General features: G+C 39.0%; 1 long non-coding RNA gene across 2 annotated transcripts; it reads right to left on the reverse strand.

The window, feature by feature from the left end:
- Window positions 1-430: 430 nt before the first annotated feature.
- LOC110921936 lies at window positions 431-3144 on the reverse strand. 2 transcript variants are annotated; one of them, XR_004886681.1, is made up of 7 exons: window positions 2801-3144; window positions 2628-2711; window positions 2308-2391; window positions 2084-2199; window positions 1766-1866; window positions 1175-1267; window positions 431-763 (listed from the first exon to the last, which is right to left on the reverse strand). It is a non-coding gene; the product is annotated as an uncharacterized LOC110921936 (long non-coding RNA). The 2 variants fall into 2 exon arrangements; XR_004886680.1 differs by having other exon boundaries at window positions 2084-2391.
- Window positions 3145-24391: the final 21247 nt, after the last annotated feature.

Below are 24391 nucleotides of genomic sequence, written 5' to 3' on the forward strand. Positions count from 1 at the left end.
CTTAATTTCATCAGAAGTTCATTTTAACAGAAGGATTTGGTGATTAGGAATCGTTTGATTTTTGATTAATTGTTATAGTTTCAATTTCGGTTTTGATTTTTAGAATCTTACGTTATGATTTTTGAGGTTTGCTGAGTATCAGGGGTTTTGATCCCGTATTTGACGATTTTAACCTTGGCGGTTTCTTTTTATTAATTTTAATTTGATAAATTTAATAGTAAAACACGCTGTTAAAATTAGATGATCTGACGGTTGTGGATGAAGAGTACATAATGTACGATTAGGTTATTTGTATGATAACCGGCCTCTATATATATATATATAAACTTTCATCAAAGTGGTTATAACGATTTATTTGATTCTCAATGATAGTCATTTAAGCAAGATCGGTTACGACACTTGATAAAATGTTGGATTTAGAAGTCGTGCCCAAACTGAATAACTAGAAGTGATGGAAAGTAGCAAATCTGAACAAATATAGAAAATAAAAAATAACAAGATTGAGATTTAGTACGGGCGTAGATTTGGTCGGAGATGGTGGTGGTTACATAAATCTATTTTATTTGATTCTCAATGGTAGTCTATGTTTTACATGCTAAAGTACTAGTGGGAATGCCCGCGCGTTGCAGCGGGTGCGTCATTTTTGTCGCCTCATAGTAACACCATAATGCTTTCGCAACCTACAACACTTGTGGCATTCTCATTTTCACCCACACCCACACTAGAGATCGGGTCAAGTTTTTTAGAACTTTGAAATTTGTACCTGAAAAATTGAAAACGTAATTAATGTAGCCCTTACATATGAATATATCAATTTGGCGCGTTATATCAAATGGGTCAGATGAAAATATTTAGGTAAAAGGAAACAAGTTAAAAGGGTTCTCAAAATTAACTTTTAACGTATACCTCCTAAATCATAAATATTCAAAGCTCTACATTAGTATAATAATGATCCCATTTTATGTAATCATAATAAAGCATTATTTTTTTTTTTTGATAAATTCCTAGAAAATGAAAAGAAAGTTAAGTACCAACATTTTCATCCTGTACAACAACCAAGTTATTACCCAACCTCTAATTAGAGGCTGGAAAGTTTTCAAAGAAGCAAATAGGTGCATAATTATAATAAAAAATAAGTCACAGCCAATAAAAATGATGTTTGTAACTGAGATACCTTGACAAGTTTATAAACCGGTAGAATTGTAATATGTCTCAAACGGGTCAGATGGCCGGTAGCATCATTCCATGCACACTTATTTAAAGATAACTGCATGCCATATTCCATAGAGAATTAGGGGAAAGCCCGTTATCTTACCTGTAACTACATGAAAGTACGTAAAATAGCATAATGGTATAGAGTGAATAAGGCTTGTGGGCCTTAAATCTATGAAGTCAACTTAATCACAATATTAAAAAACCGTATTTAGTTAGTAATATAACATTACAAATATGAAGTGTAGTAGATTGAACATTATATGAACATACCCTCGCCACTTTAATACCAAAACAAACATCCCGTACACGATGTTCATTCATATCCCCAACATTATTCAACGACTCGAGGCAAAAAACTCAAAAATAAAAAAATAAAAAACCAAACAATTGGCCACCCCAAACTCTGAACCCGTTCCGTACTTCCTTTATTGTACCTTGACTGTCATTTATATGCCCTTGATCCTACTACACTTGACTTTGACCCAAACGGACCTTGACCCAACTACTACCTTACCTGACCAGAATTGAACTTTGACTCAACCGGGCATACCTTTGTGATTCCTTTCGACCGTTACCCAAGTTTTTCTCAGCTTCAAGTCTTCAACCACCTTTAAGTTGTTCTCAAGCTCTTCTAAACTCACTATCACAATCCTTGGATCCAGACATACAAGAAGATCACACAATGGATTAATACACCCCTGCTTCACTAAAGACATATAAAAGCATAACAATATAGAAAATTTTAAAAACAGATTAAAAATCGTTAAAGAGGATCAAGCCAACCCAGCCTGTTTCAACACGAACACATTTTGACCCGTTACTCACATGTAGGATCTTGAGTTTATAAAGAATGTAAAAACTAACTTACTTGATCTGTTCATTAGTGCCACCAGAAGTGGCATTTGCAATAGGCCATACAGCTTTTTTTTTATATATCAAATTCAGCAGGCTGGAGGAGATGAACCAGGAAAGCGATTAACCCAGCTTTGATTACAGATTGATATGAAAAAAAACATTGTTTGAAAATTACTATATCGTTGATAAAATGGTAAAAAGTATGAAAAGATAAAAATGCAAGATTTGTACTGTTACCCGGATTTGTTCTTGGTTTTCAGCCGTGCACAAGTCCTTTGAATGATATCTTGATAATTTATCATGCCAATCTATACATCTTCCCTATAATCATAAATCAAGAGTGAATCTCTGAACCATGAACTATAAACTATGAAAATTAAAAAAAAAAATGGAAAGAGACTTAATTTCACTTAATTTTTGTTCAATCCAACGATCAGATTATTAATCCATCATGAAACGCCTAAAATTTACTTAACTAATAAAAGCTAGAGAACCTAAATTCTCGTGATTATCATCATTAAAATCGTAAATATAATGATTTAAAGGAAACAACTCACTGGTTTTATGGCCAGCAGGGTGATTCCAGAGGGCGTGTAGCTTCGATTTCAGTCTAAACATCAAGATCAGATCGTGCCAAGCTTCTAAAGAACCAAAAATCATCTGTTAAACTTAAATTCATAATGAAATCAAGCAAGATCAGTGGAGAGGAAAGACGAAGTGATGAACTTACTCTGGTAATACCCGCCGTCGCCAGTGTTCAATCCACTGTTGTCGCCTTCACCACTACCACCACAACCAACCGCCACTGACACCACCACTATCCAACACAACCACCAAGATAACCGAGCCGCCACTTCCACTTCCACAACCACCACCAACAACCGCCACTGCCACCACCAAACTGCCGCCACCACAATGCAATGTCACTAAGAGAAAGATGAGTGGTGATGATGCTTTAGAGAGAGAGAGAGAGGGGAATTTTACAGAGAGAAAGAAGAGCGATGGTGATGATTTTAGGGAGAGACAGATGAGTGCCTTTGTTTTCTGTCTCTTTGGTTGAAAAAAAAATGTTGACAAGATGATGGGTAGTTCAGGGGTTTCAAAACATTAAATCCAAAGTAAATTAAGAGTTAAATGCTTGGTTGGTCCCTGTGGTTTGCAAAAATTGCAGATTTGGTCCTAGTGGTTTACTAATTACACGCGTGGTCCCAAAACTTGTCAAAAATGCACTCGGTTGGTCCCCAGCCTTAACTTCAGTTAAATTTCTCAGTTAAGTCCATGTTAAATGACCAAAATACCCTTGCTTATTAACTCTCTTTATAATCTGCATCATCTTTAAGTCCCTGCGTTCGCCGCCGGAGCCACGCCGTTTAAGTCCAGTTAAGTCCCTGCGTTCGCCGCCGGAGCCACGCCGTCTACGGCAGTGGTGGTAATGGTGGTGATTTTGTTCAGGTTACAATGTTCCGGAATTCATCTTATCGTCGGCCACATCAAGAAATCATCATCAAAAACAACAACAACCTCGTCATCACCTGAAAACAATCCACATCGGCCAGAGAAAACGGCTCGAGCGAAAACTTAAAAAGAGAGGAGTGTGTTGAAAATTTACCCGATTACACGGCTGCCGGACTCCACTGCCGCCGCCGCTGCATCTAGCGGCTCCACCGCCGCCGCACGCCACACTCTCTGATCTCTCTCTTCCGTCTCTCTCTCTCCGCGATGTGTGACGGTAGGAGGTTGGGGGGTGTCGCTTCACTGGGTGAAACCACCGCCGGTATCGACGCCGGTGGTTACTTCGGTCGTCTTTGCCGTTCGAGAGAAAGAGGGAGGGATCGAGATGGTGCAGGTGAGATGTGGGTGTGTATGTTGAACTTGAGAGGTGGTGGGGAAGGATCTGGGTGTGGTTTGTGTTTCATCTGTGTGTATGTGTTTGTTGAGGAGATCCATGAGAGCATTTGGTACCTGTGTTTTTGTTTTGAGGGTTAGGGTTTCCCTTCTCCTTCAAATGAAGAAGATAAAAGGTGCAGAGAATTGAAAAGGGGTCTCAGTGGTGGTGATGATGCAGTTGTAAAGAGAGTTAATAAGCAAGGGTATTTTGGTCATTTAACATGGACTTAACTGAGAAATTTAACTGAAGTTAGGGCTGGGGACCAACTGAGTGCATTTTTGACAAGTTTTGGGGCCACGCGTGTAATTAGTAAACCACTGGGACCAAGTCTGCAATTTTTTGCAAACAACAGGGACCAACCAAGCATTTAACATCCTTATATTAAAATTCAAACTCAATGAACAGTAAAGGAAATCAGGTATCAAATTTATTAAACCGGGTATATTTTCAGTATCGAATCGGTATCGATTTTCGACATTTTCGGTATCGGTTCGGCACCGGTATTCAGCGGTTTTTACCCTCAAATACCGGTACCGACCCGTACAGAACCGTACCATACCAGGTATATTCGGTACTGTTACCCACTTTGGGGGATTTTCGGTCACGGTATTTTCGGTACCGTGAGGTACCGAGCTCATCAAATCCTGTAGCAACGCAAGTAATTGCACCGGTTTAGATTATTTGTCATACACAATCCAATGAATAGTAACATCATCAAGGGGATGAGCAAATGGTATCGGGTACCGGTACTAGTATCAAATTTACCAAACCGGGTATATTTTCGGTACTGAATCGATACCGAATTTTGACATTTTCGGTATCGGTTCAGCACCGGTATTCACCGATTTTTACCCTCAAATACCGGTACCGTACCAATAGCGACCGGTACCGAACCGTACCGTACCAGGTATAATCGGTACCGGTACCCACTTTTGGGGATTTTCGGTAACGGTATTTTCGGTACCGGTTGATACCGAGCTCATCAAATCCTGTAGCAACGCACGTAATTGCACCGTGTAAATTACTTTTCATACAAACTGTAAGTAAACTGTATTTCGTTTGATTGAGATTTTATATACACAACAACTTATTTTGTTTTCTTTTTTGTCTTTTTCTATAATGAATGAATTGTAGCATGTAAAATTAACTTGGATATTTAGATTATTGATGAGCAAATCGTATCAGATCCTGTAATCAAACCGGTATCGTATCGGTACCAAATTTACTATACCAATCATTTTCGGTACCAATTTGGTACCCACCTTTTGACGTTTTCAGATCGTTACTTTCGGTTCGATACCGGTCTAGCACCAAACCCGTATTTACTGATTTTTACCTTCAAATACCATATCATACCATACCGTATCGTACCGAGTATTTTCGGTGCAGGTACCTAATTTCGATGATTTTCCGGATCGGTACTCTCGGTGCCGTTACCGGTACCGAGCTCGTCCATATTTTCGCGTGTTAGGACCGTAATAACTAAACTAAAGACAACTGAATTGCCAACGTGTAGGACGTGTGGGGTCCTATTATTATATATTAATTTATTTAAAATCGTTTTTTTAGGACGGAGTGACTATCGTTACCACGTCATTGTTATTTATGTTTTGATTTTCGTTATCTGCTTGTTGTTGCCGATACGCGTTTTGCTGACATTAGGTCGTCGCCGCAACGCGCGGGCAGAAAACAACTAGTTGTTATTAAAAATCAATAGATAAATTTACTATTTTAGCCCTAAAGTGTCTTAAATCTTTGGATAATGTGTAAGTTTACCCCCTCTAAAATAACTTGGCTCTCTTATACATAATGCATCAAAATATATACAAACGGTAAAGTTACGAAAATAGTAAAAAACCCAGTTTTCTTAATAAAGGTATATATAGATTTACCAAATATCACTGCTTTATACTAAGGATCTCACATATGCTTCGTAAAAGAGTTTTCTCTTGTACAGGAGAACTCTATATATTAAAGCCATATACACGTGAAAATTAGTTGAAACATGACAACAGTTTTTAAATGTTAATTGTTTGGATGTATTTTAGAAAACAAAATGTTACACAATAAAACATATACAAAACAAAAGCGGCAAGGGTCTTATATGTAATATCTTTTCTAACTACAACAAAAGTAAGTGTCGGCGGGAATAGTGATTCTTATTGATTGGAGGAAAGGGGCGACAAGGGAAATAGTGTCAAGCATCTGCCTGGCACTTCTCTATTGGCCTAATTATTTTATGATTTTATCCCTGCTTTAAAATTACGATTTTCCCACCAGTTCAAAATTACGAATTTACCTCCAGTTAAAAATAAAATTACGCTTTTGCTCCCAGCTAAAATTTTCAATTTTGCCCTCAGTTCAAAATTACATTTTCGCTCGTTTAAAGTTACAGTTTTGCCATTAGTTTCCAACGGGGGAATAGTGTCAGGCAGTTGCCTGGCATTCCCCCATTGGACAAACCAGTTAATTATTTTATACTCACTTTAAAATTACGTTTTTGCCACCAGTTTAAAATTACGTTTTTGCCCCAAACTCAAAATAAAATTATGCTTTTGCCCTCAGGTCAAAATTACGATTTTTCCTTCGGTTCAAAATTACAATTTTGGCCTCCGCGCAAAATTATGTTTTTGCCCTCAGTTCAAAATAAAAATATGTGTAACACCCCGTGTTTTGAAAGTCAAAGTCAAAGTCAACATTGAAGTCAAAGGAAGAAAAGATTGCTAATTGTGATCTGTCACTCCTTGCTCAACTGCTGTTTTGACTTTTTTGACTTGTAGATAGTCTACTTAATTATTTGCGTTAGTTGTATTATGTGGTGTACTTGTTAATAATCGAGGCTTTATCGCTATTTATCGCTTGTTTTACCGCTTTATCACTTATCGCATCGCAATCGCATTCGCAACCTGAATTATGCGTTCTGGATTTTGTTTTACGTGTGTGTGCTACTTATGTGTTACTTGTGCATGTTTATTATGTTTATGTTGTGGTGATTAATCGAAACACAAACGCAACGCAACGCTATCGCAATCGAATCGCAAATGCTAAACGCAAGTTAATTAGGATGATTGTATGTTAGATATAGTAGTCGGGATTAATGAGAAACTCTATCGCATCGCAACGCTCAACACGCGAATTCAAACAGCAAAACTCGTCACGCCGAACACTCAAATCGAGTGGCCGACCAATCGAGTGGCCAACCGATCGAGTTGCCACCCGATCGGGCTGCCACCCGATCGACCAGCCACTGTCCCCACTTTCCATTTTGAGAAACCCTATAAATACCCCTCATACGTCACATCACTTGATATGACAGCTCTCACTCGACTCAACTCGCTCCAGCCGCTCTTTCTCTCAATTTCTCGCGATTCTTGTAAGTTTTCAACCTAAATCTTGTACTTTCTTGATCTACACACACTCCTACACCTTTTTATCTTTTAAATCTTAACTTTTAACCATGAAATCACCGGATTTGAGGTGTTCCAGGATGATGTCATCATGGAGTTCTTATGAGCTTCATGTTTTGGCTTCAATCCACCAAGAACAACTTAGATCTGAACGATTTCCATATGAATAAACAAAGATCTTGCATAGATCTGAACACATTCAAGGTGTAGAGGATTGAAAGTTGGTTTTCTAACTTTCTTTCAACTCTTTTACACTCAATGCAGTCAAAACCGATAGAATCGGAGCTTGTTCTGATCTTCTACTCCTTCTTAGTGATGTGTTGGTCCAAGATCTGAATTCTATCCAAGAGATTTCTGATTTCGGGTTAAACATGAAACACCGTCTTGGAACAGTTGACTGGTCGGACTAGGGTGGTTCCTGTCCGATCGGGCTGCTTGAGCCATGATGAGGTTCTGTTGTTTGGCACGTTATCGTACCATCTCGGGAAAACCGCAAAACTATCAAAACAACCAAGTGTAAAGACGATCAGGTCGACTGGGACGGATTGCCGTCCGATCGAATTGCCACCCGATCGGACAGCCACCCGATCGGCTTGCACCTTGGTCCCACACTTAACTTTATTTCAACTTTTTGAGGTTGTGAACATCGAACGGATTGTCGTCCGATCGGATTACCACCCGACCATGTGATGTTTGGACTTCAACACTTAAACAATTTTCAACATGTTCAATGCATTACTAGTTCTAACGGATTACCACCCGATCGGATTGCAATCCGATTGAGTGACAAACTGCTGTAAACTTGTTCTCACTAAAGTGTCCTACTAATCGGATCGTCGTCCGATCGTACCGCCGTTCGATCGATCAACCTGAAGGGTAGAGATACTTCTCTGTTTTCAAAATGCTACAACGAAAACTTCAAAAGGTAAGCCATCATACACAAACACATCCATCCTAAATGAGGTAACAATCCAATCGAATGGTCACCCGATCGGATGACCATCCGAACGGATTGTCACCCGATCGACTGGCCATCTGATCGGATTGCCATCCGATCGGATTACCGTCTGATCCATTGACACTTTACACCGTTTTATGCGCCGCTTATCGTTTATGCTACCGTTCTGATCAGGCTAAACTCACTCTAGCGCTCCCTTCAATCCATCATCGCTGTGAGTATACTCGAACCCTTTTTGCTTTACACACTTTTGGGTGTTACATATGTTACTTATTCTAAATCACATCGAACACACTACGCAATACTTAAACTCTAACCGTTACTGCATGTTATATGTGACTCAATGAATGCTTGTTTGTTATGTTTACACATGGATTGCTGTCTACATGCCTAAGCAACGATAGTACTATAGTTTGGACTCAGCACCTGTTCACTCAGGGGTTGTTAAGGACAATTAATCAGATGATTCACAGTGGTGAACATGCATTACGAACTGCCTTGCGCAATCAACCCGCAGTCGTTGGTATTGATAGGATCATGTCGATAACTTACGTGCTTCATTTCACGCATCGTACGTGCTGGTTATGCGTAAACTATATTATATCTATTAAACTTGTATGCTCACCTTTACACTATGTGTATTGACTTTTACTTTAACGTATGTGGCAGGTGCTTAAGATGTTTAAATGCTTGGCTTGCTATGAAATCGAGGCTAGAAAAGAGTCTAGAAACAAAGACAATTTATTTTTATTTGAAATCTGAGTTGTCGGAACAAAACTATTTGTCTTGATTTTTGTTCTGTAATAACTATGCTACTTGTTATTTCATGGTATGGGACGTGATGCTTAAATAATTGGTAATCGTAGTTGTTCTGGAAACTTCTGGACAATCTGTTTCGCTCAGTGCCGCGCCCCGATGATTCCGCCATCGGTTGGGGTGTGACAGATTGGTATCTGAGCCATAACTCTAGGGAATTAGGCAAGACTCGACCTAGTCCGGGTTGATGTCTTAGAAACGACCTAGTCTATAGTCTAAATACCAACAGACCGACTTGTGCCTACCCTTAGGGGTTATGTACGAACTTACTTGCTATATCTCGCTATTCTCGCCTGCATTACACTATCATTGCACTCTAATTTTCGAAAGTGAACAAGTGATTAGGTCGAGATTAGGTGTGAAAACCGCAAACTTTCGACTAAATTACTTGTTCGACCCGCATTTTTATCTATAAACACGAGAATTTGCATTGAATCAGGAGTGAAATCCGTACTTTAACGCAAATTTTTCCCTTTATTTTACCAAAACAGGAACGGGGTTGTTAAGTCAGGGGTGAAACCCGAACCTTGACGACTTGTTCCGACCTCTATTTTTGTTTTAAAAACTCTCACCAAAGTCTCGACGGACTCCAACGACTTGAAGTCACGCTGTAACTGGAAGGATGCGTGCCATTCGCCCAAATTCGAGGCGAGAGCACAGTCCCGAAGGCCAAAGTGTGTACCAAAAGTCCTTGTGACTAGTCGAACCACTTTGGGTAGTCGACGTCTAACAGCCACAGACAATCTATTCTCGTTTTTTATGTGTTTCGATTCTGAGCTCACAACTGCCGACTCTGATGATTCGTCGCTTTTGTATGGATTTTATGTGTTTTATGTGGTTTTATCTGCTTATGTGTTTCGATTTTCGCTTCGCTTTGATCGACACACATGACTCGCATTGCACATCTATCTTAATACGCCAACAAATCGCTACTACTTGGGGAATTAGTGTACGCTATGTTGCTCGCTGTGTACTCGCTAATCACAATCGCTATTCTCGAACGCTCACGGACTTTGAATGATAGGTTTCTGTATTCTGACTGCCTCTTGTGCTTCTGTGCTTCTGTGCTCTATGTGCTTATGTGAATCTATGATTATGTGCCTATGTGTTTACGTGATCGTGTTCCTGAGCTTTAGTAAGTATTAGGCGTGTGAGGTGAGATTCGATTATATTGTATCTGAGTCCTATGGCGATGTCTGTTGCAGACAATGTCGTCCTCTGGATCCCTCCACTATCGAACTGCTCGCCAAAACCAGAAAGACAAACGCCTTGCTGCTCTCGTCGCCAAACAGATCGCGAAAGTTATTCCTCAGATCGTTAGCGACCTGCAAGAGAATACCAGCAAGTCTTCTAAAGAGTCCAGGACAGATTCGCCAAAGTCTGTTTTTAGCTTCAAGCAGTTCAAAGCTTGCGGTCCGAAAGAATTTACTGGCGAAGATGGCCCTACGACCTTATTCCAATGGTTTGATTCAATCGAGGTCACCCTGCACCAGAGTGGTTGTCCTGAAAATCTCCGTACTCTGAACGCTACTGGCGTCTTCCAGTCCCACGCTTTAGACTAGTGGACGACCGAGAGAAACAAACGCGAAAATGATGCAGCTGACGGTTTAACATGGGACGAGTTGAAGAACGTCATGTTGGAAGAGTTCTGCCCTCCCCATGGCGAGTTGACCATGTCCTGGATATCCTCGGCTCATTCATTGAAATGGCCACGACTTAAGCACGGGGTGTAGGCATACACCTGCCGGTGTGTATGTAAAATAATATACCAACCTGTTCGAGATTAACTCGCCGTGGGATATATTATTTGGTGTGTCTATTAATCTTTAACCCGGTTTTCAGCCCGGGCTACTGAATGTATAATAAACATGTAATTCTTTAACAAGTTTATTTTTAAATAATTATCTCAAGTTATAAAAGAATATTTGTGCCTTGTGCATTTAAATCAATTTTTATAAAGATTTTCAAAAGAGTTAGTTAATTGTATTTACCAGTGTAAACTGACGTATTTTCCAAAAAGGTTAAGTGACAGGTATTGCACGTAAATTGGCTGGGAGCTCAGGGCGTTAATAGGGAATCTTGCAAGTTCTAAACGTCTAAAGTCTGTTGAACAGTGTTTATATTTCTGTTTTAAGATCCGCCTGTGGATCCTCTTACTTTCCGTTCGTGATACTTATGTTACTTTCACTCGGTTTGTAATATATGTTACGTTAGACTTCCGCTGTGCATTGAACTGTGATTATTTGACTATGATGATATCAACTACGTCACGATATGTTGGTGCATCCGTCTGTCGCCTACGTCTTGTATCGAGTCTTACATCGTATAGGATAGAACAGGGCTCGAAATCCTAGATCTTGTTTTTGGAGGTGATTCCGCTCCAAATGACTAGGTGTCATTTGGAGCGAAACCTCATTGTTCTGATTTCTCCTGAATGTGTTTAGGTTGATGATTTCGCTCTTAGTTGTAAGTTGATGATTTCGCTCCTGCATGTTGGAGCGAAATCAAGTCCACTATATATAGTAGTAGGCAGGAGCGAAATTAAGATACATAGTTCTAGGTGTTTTCTTCCGGTAAGCCACGAAGTGCTGCCGAAGTGTTGTCAGAGCTTGTAAACGTTGCAGTGATCAATAAAACAACAGTTATTAGTGAATACGGCTGATATTGCACCAAGACATTAGTTTCCGCCTCTTGTTTTGGGTAAAAACTCTTCTGATCGACTCAATCAGGACCGAAAACGATCCTACAAGTGGTATCAGAGCTCAGGAGGAAGAGTTCTTGCCATTTCAGCCATAATTTCTGTTATTCTACACCTTCTTTTCAATTGGAACATCAATTCACGGTCAGAATCTGCTCAAATTTGCGCAGTAAGCTCGGAATTACATTGTGACAAAGCGTTAAAAGTTTCAAAGCTAAAATCAAGTAAAACTTTGAATTTTGAGGGTTTCGCTTGAAGTCGTTCGTGCAGGTGATGACGTCATACATGATTTCGCCTGAAATCAACGTTTGATTTCGCTTTAAATCGAGATTTCGCTCCTAAGTTCAAAGTTGGTTTCGCTCTTGTTGACAAAAGATCTAATTTCGCTCGAGATGTCAGTCTAATTTCGTTCCAGCTGATCTTAGTCTAATTGCGCTCTAAAAGTCAAACTTAATTTCGCTCCAAAGTTGAGTATTGTTGATTTCGCTCCAGTTGAATTTGGGATTTCGCTCCAAACCCTAATTCTGCCTAAACTTGGAAATTAGTGAACTTCTGGACAATTGAACAATGGACAACGAATTTTATAACGCCTTTGCTGGTCCGATTACAATCACTCAGAATGCTTTACTAGAAAATGAAACCGGGCCGTCTCAGAAACCGCCTAAGCTCATGGATATTGATGATTACAATGCATGGTCCGAACGGTTTGGAAATTGGGTTGAAGCTTATCATTTGGATGTGTGGGAACACACTGAAGAACCATATGTTAGACCCACAACGAATGGTGTTCAGCAAACAATTAGAGAAATGAGTACTGAAGAGAAAAAGAGATATAGAGATGAAAATTTGATGGTGAGTCTGCTTCAGCAAGCAATCAAAGAGGACATTTTAATCCTGCTTCAACATGATGGAACTGCTCATTCAATCTGGACTGAATTGGAAGCAAAATTTGTAGGAAGTGAAGATATGCTGAAAAACAAAATGTCGCTCATGAAAAAAGAATTCGATTTGTTCCGTGGTTTGAAATCTGGAAACACCAAGCAAATTATAGAAAGATATTGTAACTTGGTGTAAGGACTCTCAAAATTTCCTAAAATATACCCCTAATTATGAACTCGGACCCCTGAAACCCTAAACCATATCAAAAATCAAGAAAAGAGCAAAATCAAGGGTCTTAGGCGGGCCGCGTAAAAGACCAGCCAGGTCTTACGCGGGCCGCGTCAGCACTAGGTTGATCGGATAAGTATGCCGGGGACACTTGTTGAACGACTAGGGGACCTACGTATGACCACTGAACCCTACTCGTAGACTGGGCGGCCACGCGGGCCGCGTAAGAGTTACGGGTTGGTTTACGCGGGCCGCGTGAGAGGCAAATTTCAGCTATAAATAGCCTGTTACCTCCACAGTCCAACATTGTCGACATTTTTTCATAAAAACGAATTCCCAACACTGTAAACTTGAAATTCAATTAGTAGACGGGGTGCTGCACCAATACCGGGTATTAACTCGATCGCTATTACGATTCAACGTCCGATCGATTGTAACTATCCAACGATTGTTTAAGTGCCACTCAAATTGAGTTTATACTTTGTTATTCATCGTGATTTCGACTTGAATGTTTAAGTGCTGTTCGAATTCGGACTATACTCTGTCATTCGTTGTGAATCCGCTGAATTGTTAAGTATTGCACTTTGTTAATCGTTGTGAGGGTTTAATCTCGTGAATTGACGTAACGCTGTATTAGTTACTAACCCCGTTTGTGTATTGTGAATCAAATTAGGTTAATCAGGGCTAATCAGTAGGCTTATACTCTGCTCGTTAAATCTGCAATGTGAGTCATTCTCTTTTTATCAACTACTTTACAAAACTCCAAACTATTTTCAAAGTTATAATTACAGGGATTAAGTCTTTGTAATCACCAAGTTACAGCCGGTATGTGGGGTTTTGTATACATTACTTGATAATCTTCAACATTGGGGCAGCCAATGGGTGATATGACTATAATCACAGACACCATTGGACAGGTGGGCCAATGGGTCGAGTGACAAAGTACCGTGGGTAGTTGGTTTGAAATCAGAAACATTGTAATCGCTCTTAATACTGTGAATTATAACAAATGAGTCGTTTTAGTAAAACTGAATGATTCACTCAGTATTTCCTCGCTGACAAAACCTTTTCCAAACATGTTTTAGGTGATCTGTTGTGAGCAAAGAAAAGTGCCGTGAAACACTACCAGCTTAGAAAAGTGGCTCAATGTAAATAAATAAAGAAACATGTTTTGAGAAATAAAGATTTCCCGGTGAAATCGCCTTATTGTAAATTATGGGATTTTATCCCTAGGTTATGAAAACGGGCAGTTTGAAATATAGAAAGATCCTGTTTTAAAAAGACTTTCGTTGTCGCCTAAATGAAATACCACAGTATTTCTGTCCCGCGGCTCCTGAAACGGGTCAAACTGGGTCGGGGGATGTGACAGAAAAAGGTGGTATCAGAGCCACTGTTTTAAGCTTACTGATTTAAGCTCACTGTTTTAAGCTTTTTACTGATTTAAGCCTATTGAAAAATACTTAGGAAATTCTAATTGCCATTCTGTGAATATATGCTTATTAACTTACAGTATGGGTAAACAAAAGATTTCCGCTAGCTACCACAAATTAGATAGTATACCTAAAGAAAAGGGAACCTCTTCCTCCAAATATCCAGCAGATCTAGAAGAAGGGATTTTTGTCCGTAAGGCAAACTATGAAAATCCTCTTACCCCAGAGAAAAGAAATTCGATTATTAGAAAGGGTCAGGAGAAAAAGAAAACCCAAGTCAAGAAAGTGAGGTTTAATCCAGAAATCCAGGAATTAGGCAATAATCCACCTTGGGAAGACAAATTAGATGAAAAATGGGCAAATCTTTATATGCTAGCTACCGTAGCAGAAAATGCAAATCTCTAAATCACCTATATCCTAAATCTAGTAATAGCGCTTCCCACTACCCAGTAAATAAATAAATAAATCCTAGTGTGTTCTCTTCCCTGTTATCTTTTGTACAAAGTAGTGTACAATAAAACTTCAATGTTTATTTGTTAAACTTTGTTCCAAAGTTTTAACTTAGCATTTTTGTGCATTTTGCATATATGCTACACAGCATGAGTGAGCTATCTGAAGCATTTCAGAATCTCAACCTCTACCCAGTACCAATTGAAGTCTCCCACAACTTCACTGGTTAGATTGCTGACTTGGAGGAACCCATGGAATTCAAAGCTCCACCTCCGGAGAAAGCAAAACCTAAAAAGAGAAGAAGATATGTAGGATGGAGGAAAGTGCGCAGGAGAAAACCTACAACTAGGAGACTTCCTAAAATAGAAAATCCTGTGAGCAAAGGAAAAGAAATAGAGACCAGAGAGAGTTCCAAACAAGCAGAGATAGAAATAAGGGAAGATACTAGGCAAAAGGGAATAGAGATCGGAGAGAGCTCTAAACAACCCGAGGAGATCACATTTCAAGACGAAATAGACCGTCTACTGTCAAATTGTGATGTCATAGAACCTGTCAACAATAATCTCTACTCTTACCCTGCCACAGCCCAACTCCCAATAAACTTAGAACCAGCTATTCCAGACCCACTAATCCACACACGACCTTTAGGCCAAATGGAAGAATGGTGGACAAATGACTGGCAATTCCAAAACATGATCAATAGTCCTTATACTTTTATCCCACAGTTTGATCCAGAACCTATCCCCAACCCGCCAATGAGCTATGAAAACTTAGCCGAACTTCCTCAGTTTGGTGAAGAACTGATAGGCACCGGGAATAGGATCCGGGAAATAGGAGAACAAATTTCCTGGAAATATGGCGAGAGGGAGCGTCATTACTAAACTGCCAGTTGATCAAAGAATAGTGGGATGAGAAGTCTGTTTGTATCATAACCATAATAGTAAAATCTAACTCAGTAAAATGGGAAATAAAACATTGTAAGATAAACAGGGTGTATGGAAGCATATATAATCTATAAAACAAAATAGAAATCGAGGCATCGACAATTTTGGTTATAGATGTGTGTTGTAAGATTTTATGTGGTTATGTGTGATTATTTTGTTATCAACAATTAGATACTAATAATTCATACCAATACTCATTAGCAGATGGAAAACGCTAATAATGAACCAGTTAATGAAGTAAACCAATCTGAGCAAAATCAGGAAAATCAATATATGACTAGGCAAGATATTGAGAACATTGTTGCTCAAGGGATAGCCAATGCTATTCCAGAAATTATGGCTACTGCTCCAAAACCTGTTGAACCACAACAATTAATTCCTAGTAAACGTACTTCGAAAGATAACCACAGTAACAACATAAATGGAGGCGGCAATCATGACAATCATGAACCACGACAGGCCCCACTCCTTAAGAAACTGAAAGCTGCAACGCCTGGTTGCACTTAAAAAGAATTTTTTACCTGTAAACCAGCAGAATTTGCAGGTAATGAAAAGGCAACTGCAACACTGCGTTGGTTAGAGAAAACCGGAGCAGTAATTGCAATAAGTAAATGTGCTGAAGAAGATCAAGTGATGTATGCGTCAAACCTGTTCGAAGAAGGGGCGCTATTATGGTGGAACACAGTGCTACAAGCAAAAGGAAGAAGAATGGCCTATGCGATGAACTGGGAAGAATTTAAGAGTCTTGTAGAAAGAAAATTCTGTCCCAAATACGAGAAGGAACAAATGGCCAACAAGTTCCTGAGTCATCGTATGATAAGCGTAAACTGTCGAGGATATACTTCGACATTCTTCGAATATGCGAGAGTGGTACCTACCCTGGCTTCGCCGGAACCGGTACTCATTTCCCGTTATGTTTGGGGATTAATCGGAGAAATCCGTAACATCGTTAAAGCTACGAGACCACGCACTATTGACGATGCAGTGGAATTAGCAAATACCTTAACTGATGAACTGATACGCACAAGGGATGAAAACAAGAAGAAGGAATTGGCTCAGAAAATTACCCAAGGATTTCGTACGATAATAGCTTCAAAAGAAGAGGAACAGGGCAATCTTCAACCCCGCCATTCTGCAGAAATTGCAAAAGGAAACATTTTGGAAGATGCAATATAACCTGCAATTTTTGCAAATCTGTGGGACATAGTGAAGAAAACTGCAAAAAGAAAACCATAGTCTGCTATAACTATGGAGAAGCAGGACATTATAAAACAGAATGTCCTAAATTAGTTAAAGCCGCAGATAATAAAGGCAAACCAGCTGAAGGAACAACTAAGAAGAATGCCCGAGCATTTCAATTGACTACTCAGGAAGGCGAACTGATTCCTGACATCATAGCTGGTACGTTTTTAGTTCACGACGTTTATGCAAAAGTATTATTTGACTCTGGTGCAAACCAAAGTTTTATCAATACTTCATTCTACCAAGCTCTTAACTTACCCTTAACCACCCTTAGGCAGATCTTTACAGTTGAAATGGCAGATGGGAATTCTGTCAACTTAGACAAGGTGTTACGAGACGGAAAAATAGAACTTTCAGGCCATAAGTTTTCTGCAAACCTGTTACCTATGAAATTAGCCGGATTCGATGTAGTGTTAGGAATGGATTGGTTAGTAGCCAACCATGCTCGAATCCTTTGTGATAAGAATTCCGTAGAAATCCGTACCCCTACAGGAGAAGTAATTTTAATCACAGGAGATAGACCTCGAAAGCCACTGAAATTTATTTCAGTAATGAAGTTAGTTAGTTATTCAAGAAAGCAAGAAATGGTGTATATGATTTCTGTAATCATTAACACCAAAAGTAAGGAACTCCAGGACATCCCTATAGTTTCGGAATACCCAGACGTCTTTCCAGAAGAATTACCTGGGTTACCACCCGATAGGGAAGTAGAGTTTAGAATTCATCTAATTCCAGGTACTACACCAATAGCCAAGGCACCTTATCGATTAGCACCCACCGAAATGTTAGAATTGAAAAAGCAGTTAGACGAATTGCTAAGCAAAGGATTTATACAACCTAGTTCATCCCCTTGGGGAGCACCAATGTTGTTTGTGAAAAAGAAAGACGGATCAATGAGAATGCGTATTGATTATAGGGAGCTGAATAAGGTTACAATTAAGAATCGATACCCATTACCTAGGATTGACGATCTTTTTGATCAACTTCAAGGCGCTAGGTATTTTTCTAAGATAGACTTGCGCTCCGGATATCATCAATTAAAGATACAAGAAGAAGACATACCTAAAACTGCTTTTAGAACTAGGTATGGACATTATGAGTTTACAGTCATGCCCTTTGGACTAACAAATGCCCCAGCAGCATTTATGGACATGATGAATCGAATCTGTAAACCATATTTGGATAAATTTGTAATCATTTTCATTGTCGATATACTCATTTATTCCAAAAGTCAGGAAGAACATTGTAAGCACCTGTATGCACTCTTAACTTTGTTAAGAAAGGAAAGGATTTATGCCAAATTCTCGAAGTGCGAATTCTGGCTGCAGGAAGTACAATTTTTAGGTCACATGGTGAATCACGAAGGAATTCACGTAGATCCTGCTAAAATAGAAGCAATCACCAATTGGAAGGTTCCACAAACGGCTATGGAAGTTAGAAGTTTTCTAGGCTTAGCTGGATACTATAAACGATTTATTAAGGATTTCTCTAAGATAGCTGTACCTTTGACTAAGCTAACCTGTAAAGCAGTGAAGTTTGAATGGGGACCTAGACAAGAAGAAGCTTTTAAGATTTTAAAGCACCGATTGACGAATGCTCCAATTTTAGCTTTACCCGAAGGAACAAAAGATTTTGAAGTATATTGTGATGCTTCAAAATTAGGATTCAGATGTGTGTTGATGCAACACAAGAAGGTAATTGCGTATGCCTCCAGGCAGTTGAAAAAGCACGAGGAAAATAATACGACTCATGACTTAGAATTAGGAGCCATAATTTTTGCTCTTAAAATCTGGAGACATTATCTGTATGGAAGTAAGTTTACTATCTATACAGATCATGAAAATTTAAGGTACATATTTGGGCAAAAAGAGTTAAATATGAGGCAAAGAAGATGGATGGAAATCCTAAGCGATTACGACTGTGACATTCAATATCCCGAAGGAAAGGCAAACGTAGTCGCAGATACCTTAAGTCGTAAGTATCATGAAAAGCAAAAGCAAGTCCGTGCTCTTAGATTAAATCTACAATTAGATTTAATGGAACAATTGAAGAAAGTTCAGGAAATGGCAATCAAGGACGATTCTGAAGGAATGAAAGGTTACATAAAGGAACTAGAACAAGGAAAGGATGGAATTTGGAGATTCCACAAGAACCGAATTTGGGTACCTAAGCAGGGAGAATTAAGAAATAAGATTTTAGAAGAAGCTCATAAATCTAGGTATACTGTACATCCAGGAAACAATAAGATGTACCAAGATTTAAGAAACAATTTCTGGTGGATAGGAATGAAAAAGGATATAGCTGAATACGTATCTAAATGTCTTACTTGTTCACAAATTAAGGCCGAACACCAGAAACCTTCAGGACTACTACAACAGTTAGAAATGCCGGTATGGAAATGGGAACTCATAACAATGGATTTTGTTACTAAGTTACCCAGAACCAGAAAAGGTAATGATGCTATTTGGGTAATTGTGGATCGATTAACCAAATCAGCTCATTTTCTTCCAATAAAGGAAACCTTTAGTATGGAAAGGCTAGCCAAGTTGTACGTAGATGAAGTAGTATCTTTACATGGAGTCCCACTCTCCATTGTATCGGATAGGGATAGTCGTTTCACTTCCCATTTCTGGACAAGTTTCCAAAAAGCAATGGGAACCCGACTAAATTTAAGTACTGTGTATCATCCTCAAACAGACGGACAAAGTGAAAGAACGATACAAACCTTGGAAGACATGCTCCGAGCATGTGTAATTGACTTTGGTGGTAAATGGGATAACCACTTACCCTTAATTGAATTCTCCTATAACAATAGTTATCATTCAAGCATCGAAGCTGCTCCATTCGAAGCACTGTACGGACGCAAGTGCAGAACTCCAGTTTGTTGGGCAGAAATAGGAGAAAGTCAATTATCAGGTCCAAAAATCGTACAAGAAACCACTGACAAGATAACACAAATCAAGGAAAGACTGAAGACGGCTAGAGATCGCCAGAAAAGCTATGCAGAAAATCGCCGCAAGCCACTAGAGTTTCAGGTAGGAGACAAGGTGCTTTTGAAAGTCTCTCCTTGGAAAGGAGTGGTACGATTTGGTAAGAAAGGAAAACTGAGTCCAAGGTATGTTGGACCATTCCCAGTGATCCAACGAATAGGACCAGTAGCTTATCGTTTACAACTACCAGAAGAACTAGCTGGAGTACATGATGTGTTTCATGTATCCAATCTCAAGAAATGTTTATCCAACGAATCCCTGGTAGTACCTCTTCAAGATATAGAGATAAATGAAAAGCTGAAATTTGTAGAGCAACCACTACAAATAGAAGATCGAAAGATCAAGTTCCTTAAACATAAACGACTAGTATTGGTCAAAGTCAAGTGGAATTCAAAAAGAGGACCAGAGTAAACTTGGGAGCTAGAATCAGAAATAAAGCGCAAATATCCTCACTTATTCTAATAAATCTCGAGGACGAGATTTTAATAAGGTGGGGAGGATGTAAGGACTCTCAAAATTTCCTAAAATATACCCGTAATTATGAACTCGGACCCATGAAACCCTAAACCATATCAAAAATCCAGAAAAGAGCAAAATCAAGGGTCTCAGGCGGGCCGCGTAAAAGACCAGTCAGGTCTTACGCGGGCCGCGTCAACACTAGGTTGACCGGATAAGTATGCCGAGGACGCTTGTTGAACGACTAGGGGACCTACGTATGACCACTCAACCCTACTCGTAGACTGGGCGGCCACGCGGGCCGCGTAAGAGTTACGGGTAGGTTTACGCGGGCCGCGTGAGAGGTAAATTTCAGCTATAAATAGCCTGTTACCTCCACAGTCCAACGATGTCGACACTTTTTCGTAAAAACGAATTCCCAACACTGTAAACTTGAAATTCAATTAGTAGACGGGGTGCTGCACCAATACCAGGTATTAACTCGATCGCTATTACGATTCAACGTCCGATCGATTGTAACTATCCAATGATTGTTTAAGTGCCGCTCAAATTGAGTTTATACTTTGTTATTCATCGTGATTTCGACTTGAATGTTTGAGTGCTGTTCGAATTCGGACTATACTCTGTCATTCGTTGTGAATCCGCTGAATTGTTAAGTATTGCACTTTGTTAATCGTTGTGAGGGTTTAATCTCGTGAATTGACGTAACTGCTGTATTAGTTACTAACCCCGTTTGTGTATTGTGAATCAAATTAGGTTAATCAGGGCTAATCAGTAGGCTTATACTCTGCTCGTTAAATCTGCAATGTGAGTCATTCTCTTTTTATCAACTATTTTACAACACTCCAAACTATTTTCAAAGTTATAATTACAGGGATTAAGTCTTTGTAATCACCAAGTTACAGCCGGTATGTGGGTTTTTTATACCTTACTTGATAATCTTCAACATTGGGGCAGCCAATGGGTGATATGACCATAATCACAGACACCATTGGACAGGTGGGCCAATGGGTCGAGTGACAAAGTACCGTGGGTAGTTGGTTTGAAATCAGAAACATTGTAATCGCTCTTAATACTGTGAATTATAACAAATGAGTCATTTTAGTAAAACTGAATGATTCACTCAGTATTTCCCTGCTGACAAAACCTTTTCCAAACATGTTTCAGGTGATCTGTTGTGAGCAAAGAAAAGTGCCGTGAAACACTACCAGCTTAGAAAAGTGGTTCAATGTAAATAAATAAAGAAACATGTTTTGAGAAATAAAGATTTCCCGGTGAAATCGCCTTATTGTAAATTATGGGATTTTATCCCTAGGTTATGAAAACGGGCAGTTTGAAATATAGAAAGATCCTGTTTTAAAAAGACTTTCGCTGTCGCGTAAATGAAATACCACAGGATTTCTGTCCCGCGGCTCCTGAAACGGGTCAAACTGGGTCGGGGGTCGTGACACTTGGTGAGAAATATGTCGAAACTTGGTATCAAAAAAGATACTGATGAATTGATTGAAAAACTTGCAGATGCGCTACCACATGAAATCTGGGGAACTTTTCTGATGATGCTGAGAAACAACATAAAAGAGTATAAGAAGTTGACACTGGGAGAGTTCATCAAACACCTGGAAGCTCAAGAGATGAAGCGGCGAAAAATTGCCAGAATGAAGAACTACGATGGAGAGCAAGACATCAGTTTGTATTTCAAGAGTGGTGTTACTGATAAGACAAATTTTTCCTCCAAAAGTTGAAACAGCTTACAATGCTAAAGGTTCTTCTGAAAAACCTTCTCAGGGATCAAGCAGCTCTACAAGATTCTCATCATTTCCATCATTTGATCCAAACATTTCAGTAACAAAGAATGGAAGAAAACTCCAATGTAATATTGTTCTAAGTCTTGAAAATGATCAAGATTATACTGAAGAAGTTGCTAAAAATCAAATGTCTTTGTTGGGAATGGTTTTAGAATCATATAGTAGTTTTGTGGCCGGAAAGATCGGTAATCCAATGCTCACAAAAGAGGATTACGATCAAATTGATGCAGAGGAAATGGAGTTAATGGACATTAAATGGTGCATGGCTAGTGTGTTGAGACGAACTGAGAAGTTTAAACAAATTACGGGAAGAGATGATTTCCGGGATGCAAATGTTTCAACTTTTGGCTTTGATAAATCTAAGTTACGTGTTTTCGTTGCAGGGAAAAGGGGCATTTCAAGAGGGAGTGCACTAATCGTGAAGCTAGTGGAGCCCAGAACCCTTTTGGAAACAACGACTATCACAAAAAGGCGATTTATCATCAAGTCATGCCTCAATCATATCAGCAACAACAACAGGCATCACATCAAGCACAAACTGCACATGGAAGGGTGATTGAAGATACAAAGAGAGCTTGTTTAGGAAAAGATGGTGACTTTAGTTGGGATAAATACATTCCAACAAACAGCAAAGTATGTCTGGCAGATCAAGAAGATGAAAAGTTGGCTGAAGGTTTCAATTAGGACAATTTTTGGCCAGATCAAGAATTAATGAACAAAGAAATGTCAAAAGGGACATCAAATATTAAAGCTTTTATTGCTAATGCTTACGATCTAAAATGGGCTGAAAAAATCAGAAAGGTCAGAGAAGCTGAAGAAGAAAAATGGAGAAAGATTGAGGAAGAGGAACAAGAAGAAGAAGAAAGGTTAAAAGCTGAAGCTGAAGCTGAAAGAAAGAGAAGAAATGAATTTTTCCAATCAAACAGAACAGTTAAAGAAGTTCCAAAGTTTGAGATCAAAGTTGATACTGAAGCAGTCAAAGTTTCTGAAAAGTGTGTGAATTGTGACTCGTTGATTAAGCAAAACAATGAATTGTTGCACAACATTATCAGATTAGAAGAATCATATGATACAATGAACAGAGAGATCAACAAGTACACTGAATCAAACAGTGAACAAGCTGTAGCAATGAATACACTTAAAGGAGCTTACATAAGACAGCTTGATGATGTCAACTTTTACATAAAGAAATGTGCTGATCTGGAACTAAAGCTGGCAACACAGAAAATAGAAACTGAGAAAGTTAGCAATTTATTGCATAGTTACTCATGTTCTACTTTTGTTGTTGACAGGATTTATCCGATTGTAGAGGAATTGAAGATGTTTGAAGGAGTGAAGACTTCAGAAGAAAAGAAATCTGTGACAGAAGATGGAGATAAAGTGGAGATTTCTAGTAAGAAACCAAGTGTTGTCTATCAAAAATGTCCGCCCCCGGTTGAAAATGGATATTCGCCTCGAAATCCAAATTACGAGAGAGTCAAAAAGGCAATTAACTTACAATGGGAGTCTAGGCCGTCAGATAACTTGCCAGAAAATATTGATGTCACATACACGTCGTCCGATACTGATCATGAGTCAAAGTTGATAAAAAGTGTGGTCGATCAGGTGTTGGATAAAGATGATAGTGAGGAGTCAAAACCGGAGTCCAAACCCGAGTCAAAGTCCGAGTCCGATACGTCAAAGCCAACAATCAAAAAGGACAAACGAGTTTATGATAAAGAATTTTTGCTATCAAAATCTAATTTGAATGACGAACCGGTCAAAGTAGCATATACTTTGAAAGATTCTGACAAATTATATTCTGATGAGGTTTTTCCAATAAGAAGTGTTAAAGTTGAAATGATTTAAAAGGTTTTCAAAATCACAAAAATTAATATTTCTAAAATAAAAGATTTAAATCTTTCCGGAAAACCTAAACAATACACTTCAAGAGTTCAACAAAGATTTAACAAGAAAATGGGTTACAATTGTGGTTATAATTTCCAAAAGAAATCAAACCCTAATCGTAATTTCAAAAAGAAAGGTTTAGGATTTAAACAACCAAAAAATTATAAAAATAAAAAAGTTTATAAACCAAAAACGGTGTTTGTTTCAGGAAAAACATCAGAGGCTGAAAAAGAACAAGCATTC

This window comes from Helianthus annuus, chromosome 17 (assembly GCF_002127325.2).
Source record: "Helianthus annuus cultivar XRQ/B chromosome 17, HanXRQr2.0-SUNRISE, whole genome shotgun sequence".
Classification (NCBI taxonomy): Eukaryota; Viridiplantae; Streptophyta; class Magnoliopsida; order Asterales; family Asteraceae; genus Helianthus; species Helianthus annuus.